Consider the following 18,934-nt stretch of genomic DNA (forward strand, 5'->3'; position numbering starts at 1 on the left):
CCTGAGACGTACCTCCTTGGACTACATGAAAAGAGACATAGAAGAGCTCTCTGATCATGTAGCCCAGGCTGGTATGACCCTGACCTTGAGCAGCATCTTACCCTCACCTAGAATGATGCCACAGTACAAAGCGAAAATGATCGATTTTAACAATTGGCTAAAATTTTGGTGTCATTCAAAGGGGATCCAGTGTCTGTCAGCCTGGGATGACATGCTCGACAAGCTCCATTGCTTCACTAGGGATGGCTTGCACCTGTCACCACTGGGCTTTCGGATATTAGCAAAGGCTCTTACCACCCCCATAGTGCCTTTTTTAGGCAAGGCTCAAAAGTCAAACCCACCCCCATAGACAGCACAAGGAACAAGAAACTAAGGGTAATGCTGCTAAACGCTAGAAGTCTTAACCTCACGATGCATGCACTCGAAGCTCTCCTCAGTATGGAGAACATCGATATCTGTGCAGTGACAGAAACCTGGTTCAAGGCTCCAGAGAGCACCCCAGCACTACCAGGCTATACCTCATATCATGCTTTTCGGCCCCAAAACCCGGACCGAACCACAAAAGGAGGGGGAGTTTCCATATTTATCAAGGATATCCACACCTCCAGGTTAGTGGCATTGCACGAAGTATCGGAGACCATCCATGTGCAACTAACAGTGGGTAAGACTGCTTTTCAGTTTATAGCATCCTACAGACCACCCTCTCAAAGTCAGGAATCCCATTCGGCTTTCCTGAAAACATTGGAGAACATGAAGATCTCTTCGAACACCATTATATTGGGTGACTTCAACTACCCAAACATTGACTGGGAGCACTACTCAAGCCCCAGCACCTTAGCCCAAAGATTCCTGGAAATTATAAACTCAAATGCTATGGAACAACTAGTCACCACTCCCACAAGAGGGGACAACATACTAGACCTGATCATTACCAACATGGGGACTCTATGCTCCACACCAGAAGTATATCCCTCATTGGTAAGATCAGACCATAAATTAATTTCACTGGATGTCCACATCCCGACAACCACCCCCAGCCCAGAAAACCACAGTGAAAAACTTATCAAAAGCAAACTTCTCACTTCTCAAAACCGAAGTGGAATCCTTCAAGGCCCCAGGGCCAGTGGAAACTACAGCCCAAACTGCAAAATCGTATATAAATGCATTCTACAGACATCTCCAGGAATGCATGGATCATGCTATCCCAAACAAAACCAAGACCCAATCATCCAAAGGCAGGCGTCCAGTCTAGTGGACCCCTGCCATAAATAAACTGTACAACAGAAGGAGGAAGCTACTACATGATAGAGCAAAATCCCTAATAGGGAAGGCATCTCTGATCAGTACTAGCAAAAAATTACGATCCCTCATAAAATCCTCCAAGGCCAGCTTCGAGAGAAAAATTGCACAGGACACCAAAGACAATCATAAGGCTTTTTCAGTTATGTTAGAAACCTGGGATGCAACTCCCAGACTTGTTCTGAGTTGATTCTAAATGACAAAAAATACAATGAACCCACAGACAGCGCCAATATCCTGGCAGACAGGTTCAGTGCAAACTTCTCCACCCCTTCCCCCCCAAAAGAGCAAGTATCTATCCCAGCAGAGGGCTGCCTCCCAAACATCTCAGATGCTCAGGTGAAGGCTGCCCTCTCCAAAGCAAAAAACACTGCTTCCATGGGACCAGATGGCGTCCCAGGTTGCGTCCTACATGAACTACAAGAGGAACTAATCCCTCAAATAAAACAGCTATACAATCTCAGCCTCACTACAGGATATGTGCCCACAGAATGGCGTACAGCAACAGTGGTCCCACTCCACAAAGGTGGAGCCTCTATGGACCCTGGCAACTATCGCCCTATAAGCCTGACTAGCTTAGTCTGCAAGGCTATGGAGAGGATCATCATGGAGCTCATAAACAAAGACATTAGGGACCTACAGACACTAGATCCTATCCAGTTCGGCTTTGTCAAGGGCAGATCCTGCCTTTTGAACCTGGTTGACTTCTTTGAAACAGTCACCAAAGCCATAGATGAAGGGAAGGTAGTCCACACAGCCTATCTGGACCTTGCAAAGGCATTTGACACAATACCCCACTCGGGCATCATAGATAAGCTATCCAGCTTAAATATAAACCCCTATGTCACAAGTTGGGTCGCAAACTGGCTCAAAGACAGAACCCACAGAGTGAGAGTTGCTGGAGCCATGTCAGACTCGAAACTGGTCACAAGTGGCATCCCACAGGGTTCTGTCCTGGGACCACTCTTGTTTGGTATATACTTTTCCGAGGTACAGGCAAACGTGGGAGAACGATGGCCCACCAAGTTCGCAGACGACTGCAAACTGGGCGCCATAATCAACTCTCCAGCTGACACAAACATCCTTCAAAAAGGTCTCACAGAGACAGATAACTGGTGCCAGCGCCATGGTTTAAAGCTAAATGCCAAAAAATGTATAGTCATACCCTTTGGCAAAAACAATGTGCCCACAAATTACCACATAGGCGGAAGTCCATTAAGTACAGAGAAAGTTATTAGGGACCTAGGGACCCAAGTTGATAGCAATCTCTCCTTTGAAAACCACATTGCCAAAGTGGTTAGAAAGACCTTCTACATAGCCCACCTCATCACGAAGGGTTTCACATCTAGATCAAGAGAGGTAATCGTGCCCCTTTATTCATCCCTCATCAGGCCCATCATAGAATACAATGCCCCTTTTGGGATGTACCTTACCCGACATCTGCAGCAATTAGAAAGACCCCAAAAGTATCTCACCAAGAGGATCAAGGGTCTCAAACAGATGCCGTATGCTGCTCGGTTAAAAAAACTCCAGCTCTACTCAGTTGCATACCTCCTACTTCAAGGCGATCTATGCCTGACATACAAAGCTATGTCAAATCCAGAATTAATGGACATGCTCCACCTCAGTAAATCTAAATCCCTTAGAGCCACAAGCTCAAGGGACTTGAACCTCAGCACAGAAATAAATAGAACTTGCTGGAGGGACAGGTTCATAACCCAGAGGCTCCCTTCGCTCTGGAATAGAATTCCAGTTCATGTGAGGCAGAGCACCTCACTGAATCTCTTCAAGAAGAATCTCGATAAGTGGATGGGGGATCGTAGGTTTGTCCCAGGGATTACTCCCGTGTCACTATTAGACAGAGGCACAGTAAACTAAACCTTAAAAAGGGCACAGTATACTCAAATCAAGGGGTGGCGTAAGCCATACAGAATTGGGCTAGGCTTATAATTGCCCCAGGGCAGATAGCCTAGTATGAACCTATGATATACAACACTTCAGCCCTATAAGCTGTGAGGCACATGCAAGAACTGTTACACACACCTCAGAAATGTGTACAGATACAGCTGTACCTCGACAATGGCATAGTTGATGTGTCACAACACTGCCATACCATTTGTTGCTGATGTCTGCAGGGCCACATCCTTCTGACACACAGACATCTGGAACACAAACAGAATACAGCATGTGAGGACACATTTGCTTAGTGTTACTAACACCAATAATGCATCATGGCGGAAAAGGTACACAGATATTCTGACGCGTACCCATTACATATGCCAGATGACAGCACCTTGCACATCATTAAATATCTACACTCTACTGTCACCCTGTGCATAAGACCCATATTAGCATGTCCCTACATCGATGGTATGGATTGCATGGATGTGGCACAGGTATCATCATATTCACAGAGTGTTGTGTGGGTTTGCCGGATGCCTAGGCTGGGCCATACATTTAACATCATGTGTGTGTGTTTGGGGGGTTGTTCATTAAATGGGCTGTGCAGGGGTGATGTGTGTGTGTGTAGGTGACTTGTCTGATGGTGATGTGTGTGCATTTCTATGCACACAGTCACACCATGTGGGCACCTTACACAGGGGTATTTTGGACAGTTGTGAGCTGTACATGGCAGGGTGTACAGCTCACCATCTATGGCCATGGACATGGGAACTAGACCTGCTGAGGGTATCACCAGCACCACCAGGACCGAGTCCAGATGCAGTACTACTCCCCGATGCTGAATGCTGCCTGCTGGATCCGAGTCCCTGTTGGGACTGGCCAGAATCACGTGCTCATGGTCTGCTGCATCGTGGCGTGGACAGCAAACCCCCTTCAGTAGTGCTGGTGGTACTGTCAGCCTGGATACGTGATGGTGCATGGCCATGTAGACCCTCAGCTGATCGTGGTGCTTCCCTACATCCACATGGCTGCTGGCCAGCGTCTGTCAAATGCTCAAGCACAGATATTCCACATTCAAGGAGTGCCAAAGTCTCCCCCCACCATCTATCATTGACTCCAGTATGCTCACAGATAGCTGCAGTGAGTTCATATCACCACGGACATGCTCATCCATGACCCTGCATATATGGTATTATGTTCATTATGTGCCTGTGCCCACATGATGGTACAAAACATGCATCTGGTGACTGCGGCTGTGGCACTTGTAACAGGGGCATGATGAGTTGGAATTATCCTACGAGCACCTCTCCTCATCTGCCTGTGTGGGACTTTGCCAGCACTCTGGCTGTGGCTAGTGCTTGCACCCTCACTTGCCATAGTCACCACAGTAGCTTGTTCCATGCCACCACCCGCCAACTGTCCATTATCTGTAGCCACTGGTGATGGGGTATGTGTGGGCATTGTGACTGTCTGCAGGAATAGGGTTGACAATGGGATGTCAACCGATGGCACAGATTCAGCCCCTGACAACCCCACCTTTGTCTCAATATGAGTATCATCACGGTCAGAGTCTGCAGAGATTGACATCAGTATCAGAGCAGGAGGGACTGCAGCCATCATGTCCACCTGTGAGGGGAAAAACAACATATGTAAATTACTACTGGCACTCTAAGGTTTACTGGTACACACACACACACACAGATACACACATACAGGTGAGGTGCCTCAAAGGCATTACAGGGACTTCACGTTAGCTGACTAGAGACATTCACGACACACAGTTAGACAGTAACATACACAATCTGGACAGACCCTCAGCATCATGCAGTGCAGCTCTTTCCAATTACCGTTACTACTAATATACACCCCTGGGATACATGAGTGGAGTTACTAGGTTATGGCCCTTCACTTAGCACACACTGCACCCATGTAAATTATTGCTGTCACCTGTATAGCACTGTGGCAACTCCTGCAGAACATACCTCCCAAATGTACAGGATTTTGCTGAATGTCTACTTGTGTGGCTCATATGTTTGGTCTGTTCCTCATAACTCCTGTTTTTGTCTGATACATTACTGGGTTGACCTGTGGATTGGTGCCACTAATTAATGTCCTGATTTGAGGTGCAGACTGCATAACCTGCAGTACATGTATGTTAAAACAAAGCCAGTTACTCAAATAACATCCCAACCTTACAGTGGATATAGTAAGTGTACACACCTGTTAACATGTCAGGTTTTTGTGATATATCACATGAGACTTCAGAAATCAGGTCATAACATTGCCATGATTTCATATGACACATAACCTGTGCAATCCAACTGAAGAACATGCAGATCGGTTACAGGTAAGATCTGGTAACTGAAATAGGTACAATAGGCTGGTTGCATGAGTGTGCACACCCTTAAAGTAATACTGTGTTAAAACACCTTTTGATTAATCAACACATGCAGTCCTCTTGTGAAGGCATCTATCAGCATAGCACATCTTAACTTGCCAATGTTTGCATACTCTCCCTTGCAAAACACCTCAAACTATATCAGATTGCAAGGGTATCCCCTGTGCACTGCCCTCTTCAGGTCACCCTGCATATATCCTGTTGGACATAGGTGTAGGCTCTGACTCGACCAGTGCAGAACATTGCATGTGTTCTCATGAAGCCATCCTTTATTGATTTGGATGTATGGTTTCGGCCTTTATTGTGTGGAAAGGTGGAATTTCTCACCATCCGCAGCTATGTGGCAGATACCTGAATGTTTTGGAACCACAAGGGACTGGTGTTTGGAACTGTTCATAATCCCCTCTAACTTGACTACAGCCCCAGTTCCAGCTTGTGAACAGCAACCCCAAAACAGGACACTGCCATCACCATGCTTCACCATGGGAGTGGTGTTGTTGTGGTGACGCGCAGTGGTGTTATTGTGCCAAACACACCTGCCAGAATTGTGGCCAAAGAGTTCAACCATGGTCCCATATTACCATAACACATTTTCCCACTTGTTTTTTGGAGACCTGATGCATTGTTTTCAGACTTTCACCAGGCCTGGATATTGTTTGGTGTGAGGAACTTTTGCCATCTTCCAACCCTACCCTGTACTTGCCGGAGATTCCTGCTACTCCTTCACTGTTGCTGTAGGGCTCCTTGCAGCCTCCCTGGCCAGTTTTGGACTTGTATTCCCATAGACTTTGGTGGGATGGCCATGCCTTCACAATGTCACTGTAGACCCATATTTTTACCACCTTTTAATGACTGTCTGTCCTGTCTTCCATGGTATGTGCAATGCTATGGAAATGTTTTGGTACCCTTCTCCATGCTGATACATCTCAAACATGTGGTCCCTTAGTAGCTTCGTCGGCTCTATGTGAACCATGGCTGTTGCTGTAGCAGGCAACTGGGTATATGTTAGGATAATCCTGGTAGAACAGCTGATCATTATTTGCTGTTAATCAAAGAGTCAGTGTAATTGATGACAGTTGTGTACCCAATAAGATGTACTGCTGCAGTTATATTGAAAGCTGCCTCCACACAGTACTAGCTTCAGCCTGTGCACACATCTGCATCTAGGTTGTACTATTGTTGTGTCATTATTGTTCCCCTAACAGATTTGTTTGCTTTACAATTGAATTGTACAGGTTATAGGTCACATGAAAGGTTGACAGTATTTTGAACTTGTTTGTGCTCTCATTTTTGTATATCAGAAATACCTGACATTCTAACAGGTGTGCACACCATTTATATGCACTGTATACCACTAATTTATACAATATGACCGTAGTTTTGGGCCTTTGTCCCCCCATTTTGCCAGTCTTTCTCCAGATCTCCTACAGTGACAGGTTGTTAGGTATGCTACAGATATGTGACATCTCCTGCAAATAGGCCTCTGTGATGACCACCATGATACAATGCAGCAAACACCACCACAAGTGAACATGCAGATATTGCCAAATGGCTGAGTGTAACAGTTGCGTGCATGGTCACATCCATTAACTTTAGCATGTCTGGGGTACTGGTGAGCCACAACAGGAAAACCCCATACTTACTGGGTTCAGGTTGCTGTCCCATGTGCAGACCAGAGGGACCTATGTAGTTGTGAAAGAGAGGTATTGTCAGCAGATTCACATTAGGCATTGGTACAAGATGAACACTACGTTTCTGCACAGGTACAGTGCACACTATGATATTACACAATTTGCTGCTGAATATGGACTATCATTACCCACCACATACAAACACATCATACCCCTGTACCTGGTAGCAGTATGAACATACATTGTACTCCTGGTCCTGATGTGTCATGTTCCCCCCAATGAGGGCCAGTACATTGCATAAACCACCATTCATCATTCACGTTTGTGTAGAGGGATGACAGTGGCCATGTTCCTTGCAGATGGGATGTCAGTGGTGCTCAGGCTTGGCTTGCATACAGTGTGTAATGGAGCTGGAAGCATATGCCTGGGTTCATGTAGGATGCAGACAGGAAGGTTATCAGACCCCAAGGAGACCTGCTTTTGTTAATTTGATTTAGGCAGTTTGCACCTGATCCATGATGATGAGGGGAGGGGTGCATGTGCTGCACATATCCACCTATACTGATGGTGATCCAGGGGGTGATGTTTGCCCTAAAACTGTCTGCAGCAGTTTGGCTGTAGCTATGGTGTGTGTGTATGTGCTGTGATTGACCACCATTACAGCGTGGGTTGGGTTGTTGCCTCTCAAACTACAGACATATATGAAGATGGCCTTGTGATTGCCCTTAGTGGATGTGTCCAATTCGTAGTCATAGTTAGCCTTACAGTAATCCTCATGTGACCTAATATGCTCATTCAGAAAAGGTTGACATGCTGCTCAGTTGGTGCCTGCACCTACTTTGCCCTGTACAACCAATATAGCATCACATTATGTGCTTTGTGCATTGTTTCTCTCCAGCAAAGGGGTTTACTCTACTTTGGTGGAGACAGGTTTTACAAGTAAGGTATTGCTGAGGCCATACAGCTATGTTGGTGGCCATATATCTGTTTGTAGTAGGCATGGACACATGGTCAAAACACAGTTGGACACCTCTAAAATTTCAATGTGATACTCATGCTCATTATACTACCCATGTCTGTGTCAGGGCAATGCCACAACCAATTGCTGTAGAAGTGTACCTCTGTTGGATGCACATAAACTAAGGTTACGCACATGTACAAAATGTACAGCTTATTTACCTGACATTTTGCATCCCATGTCAGTTGTTATTAGGCAGTCAGGTACACCTACCCATACATACATATGCACAGGTAATACCTGCTACACATTTCTGTTCTATGTCAGTATAGCACACTGTAATTACAGTCTTGCTTCTCAGTCAGTCATGTCAACCTGTTAGGGCAGGACATCTGGAGGACACCGCACATACATGGTTGGCTATGGGCCACAATTAGTGACACTGTCTCCATATTGCTGTAACACATGTATGTCATTTGATAGTGCATTAGCCTTTGCATTCACAGACATACTCTGGAGGATGTCTGATGCTCATATGGCAGGCAGAGAGGAGAAAGGCTAGTTGTGTGGTAGTGAGGGTAGGAACTGTTAATGTTGTGAGTATGACTGGTATGGGGACAGAGCTAGTTGATATGGTGGACAGAGGAAAGGTTGATATATTGTGTGTGCCAGAGACTAGATGGAAGGGATGTACAGCTGTGTCAATCAGAGTTGGGTACAAATAGTTCTATCATGGTGTGTATGGGAGGGGAACTGGTGTAGGGGTTAACCTGAAGGAACATTATACCAAGAGTGTTTGTGCAGATGATAAGAGTGTCGGGTAGGGTGATGTTTAGGAGGCTGGGAATTGATGGTGTAATGATGACAGTTGTTAGCGCATATACTCCACTAATTGCATGTGTGATGGATGAGACAGACATACTTTGGTGTGGTTGGATGAAGTGGTGATGAGTGTGCCCAATGGTGAGACAGTGGTGATTGGAGCATATTTCAATGGGCATGTTGTTGAAGGGGGACAGAGGGGATGCAGAAGTGATGGGTAGGTATGGTGTTAAGCAAAGGAAGGCAGAAGATGAGATGGTGCTGGATTTTGCAACAGAGGTTGGAAATGGGTGTGATGAATACATAGTTTTACAAGACCGAGAGGTATAGGGTGACATACAAGAGTGGAGGAAGATGCACACAAGTGGATTATCTCCTATGCAGGTGGGCCTGTTTGAAGGGGATTGGTAACTGTAAAGTGGTGACAGGGGAAAGTGTAGCTAGACAGCATGGAAGGTTGATCTGTGGGATGATGTTGGTGATCGAGAAGAGGGGGAGGAGTGTGAGGGCAGCACCATGGATCAAATGGTGGATACTGATAAAGGATGATTATGAGGTTGAGTTCAGGGAAGAGTTAAGACAGGCAGTGGGTGGCAGTGAAGACTTAGAAAATATCTAGGTAACTACATCTGAGCTAGTAAGGGAGATGAGTAGAATGGGGCTTGGTGCACAGAGGAATGAGGACAAGGAGACCTGGTGGTGGCATGAGAAAGTACAGGGGAGTATACAGAGAAAGAGGTTGGCTAAGAAGAAGTGGGATTGTCAGACAGATGAAAAAAGGAGACAGGTGTACAGGGAGATGGGGTGCATGGCAAAGAGAGTGGTGGCAAAGGCTGAGGATGTGGCATCTGAAGGGTTGTATGTTAGGATGGACACCAGGGATGGAGGATAGGACCTGTACCAATTTGTTAGACAGAGGCATGTAGCTAGGAAGGATGTGCAGCAAATAAAGTTGATAAAGGATAATGGTGGCAGTGTACTCACAAGCAAGGAGAGTGTGTTGAGCAGGAAGAAACAGTACTTTGATGGGCTGTTGAATGAAGAGAAAGAAAGAGGAGGTTGGATGATGTTTGTATGATGAATCAGGAAATGCAACAGATTATCAAGGGTGAAGTAAGGATAGCTATAAAGAGGTTTAAGAATGGAAAGGCTATTGGTCCAGATGACATACCTGTGGAAGCATGGAGGTGTTTTGGACAAATGGCAGTGGTATTTTTAACTGGATTGTTTACTGTGATCTTGGAAAGTGAGACAATGCATGAGGAGTGGATGAAATGTGTTTGGGTACTGATAATGAGAATAAGGGTGGTGTGCAGAGCTGTAGTAACTACAGAGGGATAACACTGATCAATCACAGCATGAGGTGATGGTAAAGGGTGGTGGAAGCTAGGTTAAGAAGGGAGGTAAGGATTACTGATCAGCAGTATGGTTTCATGCTAGGAAAGAGCAGTACAGATGCGATGTTTGCCCTGAGAGTGTTGATGGGGACATACAGAGAAGGTTGGAAGTATCTTTGTTGTGTCTTTGTGGACTTAGAGACAGGATATGACAGGATGCCTAGAGAGAAGTTGTGGTATTGTATGAAGTGGTCAGGAGTGGTGGAGTATTCCATAAGAATGCTACAGGATATGTACAAGACTAGTGTGACAATGGTGAGTTCTGCATTGGGAGTGACAGGTGCATTTAAGGTGGAGGTGGAAGTACATCTTTCTTATTTGTAGTGGCAATGGACAGGTTGACAGACATGATCAGACAGGAGTCCACCTAGACTGTGCTGTTTTCAGATGATATTGTGGTCTGTAGTGAGAGTAGGGAACAGGTTGAGGAGACCCTGGAATGGTGGAGGTATGGTCTAGTGAGGGGAGAAATGATGGTCAGCAGGACTAAGACAGAAATGTATGTGTGTGAATGGGAGGGAGGATAGAGGAATGGTGAGGATGCAAGGAGTACAGTTTTCAAAGGTGGATAGGTGTAAATATTGGGAAAAACAGTTCAGAGTAATGGTGAGTGTGGGGAAGAGGTGAAGACAAGAGTACTGGCAGGATGTGGGTGATGGAGAAGAGTGTCAGGTGTGATTTGTGACAGATGATTACCATTAAGAGTGATAGGAAAGGTCTACAAGAGGGTAGTGAGACCAGCGATGTTATATGAATTGGAGACACTGGCATTGAAAAAAGAGGCACAGGTCAGAGCTGGATGTAGCAGAGTTAATGATGTTAAGATTTGCACTGGGTGTGGCGAGGGTGGACAGGATTAGTAATATGTATGTTAGGAGGTCAGGCCTGGTTGGACAGCTTGGGAACAAAGCCAAAGAGTTGCAGGATTATGCTGGTTTGGGCATGTGATGATGAGGTTTGCTGAGTATATTTGTGAAAGGATGAGGCTGCCAGGTAAGAAGAAAAGAGGAAGGCCTGAGATAAAGTCTATGTATGTGGTGATAGCAGACATGCAGGTGGTTGCTGTGATAGAGCAAGATGCAGAGGACTAGAAGACATGGAGACAGATGATCCACTAATGGTTACAGCCAAAACAAAGAGAAGGTGATGTTGTAATGTCAGTGTTCACAGGTTTACAGTTATTTGCCAGACATAACACATATCTTGATGACCTAACTACAAATATGAGCCACACACATTGTCAGTGTGCATAACACTGGACAGTTGAATGGTATGAGCTCAGTATATCACATGCAGTTCAATACACACAGCCTCAACAGTATTTCAGTATGCATATACCCTGTATAGGTCCATCAGATGTCTGAGACAAACATGTATATCATACTTGTATTGACAATTAACATATGGATATCTGTGACATCCCAGTAGCTGGCCTAGCAGTGTCACAGTCAGTATTGTGCAACACACACTCCTATAGTGGTCATATGTGAGCCATCCTTTCCTGGGGTGACTCAGGGCCCTGAGCTGTGTTATATGTCACTGCAGACAGACACAGATCCTATGGCCATAGGTTCCGCTCAGCAATATATCAGTACAGCATGTGTTGTTGAGACATAATATTGTTTGAACTTCCTATTTTCCACATTTACATACTCCCTACTACATTCCATTACATGCTTATTGTTTGACATACCTGTGTTTTTTTGGTTCAGTTAGTATAATCCATCAGTTTTTGTGTGTGTGTCTGTTTGTTTGTGTGTGTTTCTCTCTCTCTCTGAGCAGATGTAGGATATGCATTTGTTTTGTATAGGCAACAGCTTGCCTTTAGTAGGTAATGCTCATGAACAGCTGATGGCCTGTGAACCAATTGGAGTCCCCCACTTGCTAATTGCATGTAGAACAGCTGTGGTATCACTCCCATACTCTATAGCATGGAAACACACTACTATAACTGAGTACTTCATGTGGACATTATTCCTTTTCCTTGACTGTGAGGAGGAATTCATGGAGGTGTGTGACAAACAGCATCACAGAGGGTAGTTGGAAATACCTCTTACAATAAACACTGTGGAGACAGCCCAACAAACTGGGGATGAATGTTCCAGACATAGGGACAGAATGTAAGTATTGTTGTTATACAGTTGAAGTGATGCTAGTTTGACAGAGTTTGTGTGGATGTGGCTGCTCTGCATTAATTTAAGTCTGATAGTGTTATGTGGTTGACATAACTCTCAACTGTAGGGCTATCCTCAGACTGGTCAGAGTTTGGACTCTTATATTTGGTGTGTTACTCACACATTCTTGGCCTTGGAAATTCAGTAGCATACTCTGAGGATTGCAGTCAGTAAATAGTAACATCAATGTGTGCTTCTGACTTCATAGCCCTCAGAACAGATATGTTACAACAACCCTGTTACACAAGCAACTTTCTCAGTTTAGAACAGCGATATGTCAATAATGACCCAATGTTTGGGCCTCTGCCCCCAAGTATGTCAGGCTTTGTCCAGATGTCATGCTGTAAGAGGTGGATAGGTATAGCATATCATTATATAGGTTCATAGGTTCATACTAAGCTATCTGCCCTAGGGCATTTATAAGCCTAGCCAGAGTGTGTTTGGCTTTCACCACCCATTTTAAATTAATTTTTCTATGCCCTTTTTCGAGGTTAGTATACTGTGCCTCTGTCTAACAGTGACACAGAAGTGATACCCGGGATAAACCTACGATCTCCCATCCACTCATCAAGATTCCTCTTGAAGAGAGTCAATGAGGGACTCTGCCTAACCTGGACTGGGATTTTATTCCAGAGTGAAGGGAGACTCTGGGTTATGAATCTGTCCCTCCAGCATGTCCTATCTATTTCAGTGCTGAGGTTCAAGTCTCTCGAGCATTTAGCTCGATGGGATTTGGATTTTCTGAGGTGCAGCATGTCCATTAATTCCGGGTTGAACATGGCTTTATACGTCGGGCACAGATCGCCTCTGAGCAGGCGGTATGCCACTGAGTAGAGCTGGAGTTTCTTTAACTGGGCAGCATATGGCATCTGTTTGAGCCCTTTGATCCTCTTGGTGAGGTACTTTTGGGGTCTTTCCAGTTTCTGCAGGTGTCTGGTAAGGTACATCCCAAAAGGGGCATTGTACTCAATTATGGGCCTGATGAGGGATGAGTAAAGAGGCACAATGACCTCCCCTGATCTAGATGTGAATCCCTTCATAATTAGGTGGGCTATATAAAATGTTTTTCTAACCACTTTGGCCACATGGTTGTCAAATGAGAGATTGCTATCAACTTGGGTCCCCAGGTGCCTAATTACTTCTTCTGTACTTAATGGATTACCACTTATGTGGTAATTTGTGGGCACTTTGTTTTTGTCAAAGGGGATGACTATACACTTTTTGGCATTTAGCTTGAGGCCATGGCTCTGGCACCAGTTGTTTGTTTCTATGAGGCCCTTTTGGAGGATGCTTGTGTCAGCTGGAGAGTCGATTATGGCACCCAGTTTGCAGTCATCTGCGAACTTGGTCAGCCACAGTCCTTCCGTGTTGGCCTGTACCTCTGAGAAATATATACTGAACAAGAGAGGTCCCAGAATTGAGCCTTGTGGGATGCCACTTGTAACTGGTTTGGAGCCGGACATGGCTCCAGCAATTCTAACCATGTGGGTTCTGTCCTTGAGCCAGTTTGCAACCCATCTAGTGACATAGGGGTTTATATTTAAACTGGTGAGCTTATCTATAATGCCCGAGTGGGGTATTGTATCGAAGGCTTTAGCGAGGTCCAGGTAGGCTGTGTGGACCACCTTCCCCTCGTCAATGGCCTTGGTGACTGTTTCAAAGAAATCGACCAGGTTTAAGAGGCAGGATCTGCCCTTAACAAAGCTAAACTGGGTAGGATCCAGTGTCTGTAGGTCCCCAATATCTTTATTTATGAGGTCCATGATGATCCTTTCCATAGCTTTGCAGACCAAGCTAGTCAGGCTTATGGGGCGATAGTTTCCAGGATCCGTTGAGGCACCACCTTTGTGGAGAGGGACCACTATTGCTGTACGCCACTCTTTGGGTACATATCCTGTAGTAAGGCTGAGATTGAACAGTAGTTTTATGTTTGGGTATAGCTCTAATTGGAGTTCATGTAGGATGCAGCCCGGGACACTGTCTGGTCCCATTGATGCTGTGTTTTTTGCTTTGGAGAGAGGGGTTCTTACCTGAGCATCTGAGCTAGATATTTTCCCTTTTGGTGGTGGTGGTGGGGGGGTTGCGCTGAACCTGTCAGCTAGGATGTTGGCAATGTCTGTGGGTTCGGTGTATTTTTTGTCATTTTGGACTAATTACTAATTCTGAGCATATCTGGGAATTCCCACCCAGGTTCCTAACATAACTAAAGAAAGTGTTGTGATTATCCTTAGTGTCCTATGCAATTTTTCTCTTGAAGGTGGCCTTAGACGATTTTATGAGTGCCCGTAGTTTTTTGCTAATACTGATCAGAGATGCCTTCCCTTTTTGGGATTTTGCTCTATCATGTAGTAGCTTCCTCCTTCTATTGTATAGTTTGTTTATGGCTGGGGTCCACCAGACAGGACGTCTGCCTTTGGAGGATTGGGTCTTGGTTTTATTTGGGATTGCATGATCCATGCATTCCTGAAGGTGTTCATAGAATGCGTTTATAAAGGATTCTGCGGTCTGGGCTGTATTTTCCACAGACCCGGGGGCTTTTAAGGATTCCACTTCAGTTTTGAGAAGTGTGAAATTTGCTTTAGAGAAGTTTTTCACTGTAGTTTTCTGGGCAGGGGGTGGGGTCGGTATGTGAATATCCAGTGAGATTAGTTTATGGTCTGATCTTACCAGTGGGGGATACACTTCTGGTCTGGAGCATAGAGTCCCCATGTTGGTGATGATCAGGTCCAGTATGTTTTGCCCTCTTGTGGGAGTGGTAACAAGTTGTTCCATAGCATTTGAGTTTATAAATTCTAGGAACCTTTGGGCTAGGGTGTTGGAGCTAGAGTAATGCTCCCAGTCTATGTTTGGGTAGTTGAAGTCACCCAATATAATGGTGTTTGGAGAGACCTTCATATTTTCCAGTGTTCTCAGGAAGGCTGAGTGGGGTTCCTGGGTTTGGGAGGGTGGTCTGTAACAGGCTATAAACTGGAAGGCAGTTTTACCCACTGTTAGTTGCACATGGATAGTCTCTGATGCTTCGTGCTGTGCCACCAACCAGGAGGTGTGGGTATCTTTGACGAATATTGATACTCCCCCTCCTTTTGTGGTTCGGTCCAAGTTTTGGGGCCTAAAAGCATGGTATGAGGTATAACCTGGTAGTGCTGGGGTGCTCTCGGGAACCTTGAACCAGGTTTCTGTTACATAGTGTTGTTAGATGAGATATACATTGGTAGATGAATTATTATTATTATTATATATACTATTTTTTCTATACACATATACATATTTATTTAGTCATTTTATTATTTATTTATTCATATATACTTAAATACACATATTTATACATATATTTTTTATATATATTTATTAATTTCATATTTTTTATATATTTTTATTCATACATGTACATATATACAGATACACTTGACTTAAACATACCACAGCTATTTATGCATTCTCATTTAACTGCTGTAGTACAATAAGTACCTTTTAAGATAGTTATAGTACTTTTATTGTGTCTATGATTATGATAATGTTCTAATATATGATAAATTTCATGCTGCTAGTTCTAATTTAAGTTATTTTCGAAAAGAAAGTTGTTTTTAATCATTGTGTTTTTAATGAATGTGATTTGACATGGCCAACATTTTATAGAAGGAATATTGCCATATCTATTAGAGCCTATATAAATGAGATTATTATATATAGCAATACTTACTTTGGGATGTGTTTTATTGTATTGTTTACGATATGTTTACCATTCAAGGTTTAGTCATCATAGTGGTTTTCCGCTTTAATCTATCAATTAATTAATTATTATGGTTGCTACTAGCTATATAAGGCGCATGAATTCTATGCTCAGTGTTTACGATCTGAAGAAGCTACAAGTTAGTGAAAGCGCTTATCGTTTTATATTTTAACTAATAAATTTGTTTTATGCACTACCTAGACTGTATCCAGTGGAAATCTGTTTTATGGAGTGAACAGTACATCTCACTCGGTCACCGCTTGCTTGAACAATTTATTTTTATACACTAGCTATTTTTAATAGCAAGCGTGCTTTCGGCGTGTAACCAGGAACTATATATTCTCTAATTAGGTTTCTGTTACTGTACAGATATCGATGTTCTCCATGCTAAGGAGAGTTTCGAGTGCGTGCATCTTGAGGTTTAGACTTCTGGCGTTGAGTAGCATTACTCTTAGTTTCTTATCCCTTGTGATACCTATGGAGGTGGGTTTGTCTTTTGAGCCTTGCCTAAAAAAGGCACTATGGGGGTAGGAAGAGCCTTTGCCAATATCCGAAAGCCCAGGGGTGACAGGTGCAATCCATCCCTAGCGAAGCATCGTGGTTTGTCGAGCATGTCATCCCAGGCTGACAGGCATTGGATCCCCTTTGAATGACACCAATACTTAAGCCAATTGTTGAAATTGATCATCTTGTCTTCATATTGTGGCATCATTCTTGGTGAGGGTAAGATGCTACTCAAGGTCAGGGTCATACCGGCCTGGGCTACATGCTCAGAGATCTCCTCTATGTCTCTTTTCATGTAGTCCAGGGAGGTACATCTCAGGTCATTCACACCAGCAAGGACAATGACTGAATCATATTTGTACTTGCCTTGGAGTGACCTGAGTGCTTGTGTTATGTGGCGGATCCTAGCGCCCGACAGGCAGCTCACCGTGACCTTCTCCTTGTTCAGCCTGGTGATCGGGACGTCAGTGTGCCTGACGATAGAGTCACCTATTACAAGTGTATCAGGTGTGTTGTTTAGCCTTAAGGGCTGTGACTGTTCGGCACACTGGCTTTGTGAGCTATGTGTTGCATGTGTTTTGTTTTGGGGTAGCGGTTGTTTGGGTGTCTGCTTTGGAGGTCTCTGCTGCTTAGGCAGATTTTTATTTAGAGCCTGCAAGTATGTTTTTGTGTATTTATGTGTTTGGTTTGCTGTCGTGGTAGGTCTATGTGAGACTGGAATTGTAGTGAGTGTGGTTTCCTTCTCCTCCTGATTGGTTACGCCAGTACTGAGTTGAGAGAGCTTAGCCTCCAGTTTGGCTATATGGTTGCATCTCTCACATGTGTTGGAATTTGTTGGAAGGAGGAGAGGGTTGTCTGTGTACATGAGGCAGTTGTAACATTGCCTCAAGATTCCCAGATTCACCAGCTGGACCAGAGAGGAGATTGACAACTGACCTTTGGACATGCTAGAATAGTATTGGGAATTCCTTTATAATTGAAAAAAGGGCCAATGGGGAACAAGGTACTCAAGGGGAGTTTGTGAGGGTGTAGTGATTTTAATTTTTTAGTGCTGACTTAGTGAGCAAGTGCCAGGTAACTTAAATGCAGAAACGACAAACAGTAACTTTCTTTCAAGTGAAACAAGGAAATAAGTACAGTAAGCAATGCAGATATCACTAGGGATCCACAGAAGTGCTGAAAAGCTGTATATATATATATATATATATATATATATATATATATATATATATATATATATATATAAAGACTTCATTCCAGATATCATCCCAGTGATGTATCAGACTGCCAGGCATGTTATGTGTTGAAGGCCTTATATATGAGGACAAAGCCTGGACATTCTGTGGCACTCTGTACAGTTGAGAGGATTGTGTATTTCTGGCAACTGTTGACAGGCTGTCAGGATTGTGTAGTATGTGTATTGTGAATGTGTTATTTGACCTGTGTAGGGAGGGGGTAGATGTAAGTGCTAGGGGTCCTTTTCTATCTGACTTTGCATGCTGCTCCAGTTCCTGGTGCTCTGTCAGCTGTATATTTTTGTAGTAGCAAACTGACACATGTCCCATACCACAGTCAGGTGTCAGACTGCACTTTGAAATGGGCCAGTATATGTAGGGGTACTGTGTGAGTGGCAAACATTCTGATGATTTTGTTCACACAATCCATATACTCTACTGTTCATGTGGCTTACCAGTATGTCACTTTGAATTTGGTGAGATTGGTTCTGGGTATGCACTTTCACACTGGTATCTGTTGGTCAGTGTTGTTACATCCCTGTAGTGCCTGATATATTTGCAATTACATGTGTATTCCCCCATAGCAAAACTGGGTTAGTGTTGTGTCAATCTGCCTGTAGTTTAGACAGTACTTGGTGACATGCCTAGCAGCTCAGTGTAGTTTCCCTTCTGTGATGTTATGTCCTAATATTTATCAGATGTACTGTTTCCTGGCCCCAATATGTGTTGTGTATGTCTGACACATCGGTGGTATGATGTGAAGATTTATGTCAGTAACTAGTGGGGAGTAATTTTGTTTTGGACTTGGGCTATTGCAGTCAATATATGTTACAACAGACAGAAGGGTGTTACTGCATCAACTGTGTCACCTTATCTACTCCAGT

Source organism: Protopterus annectens, chromosome 3.part0 (genome assembly GCF_019279795.1).
Source record: "Protopterus annectens isolate FY-2018-M chromosome 3.part0, PAN1.0, whole genome shotgun sequence".
NCBI classification, from domain to species: domain Eukaryota; kingdom Metazoa; phylum Chordata; order Ceratodontiformes; family Protopteridae; genus Protopterus; species Protopterus annectens.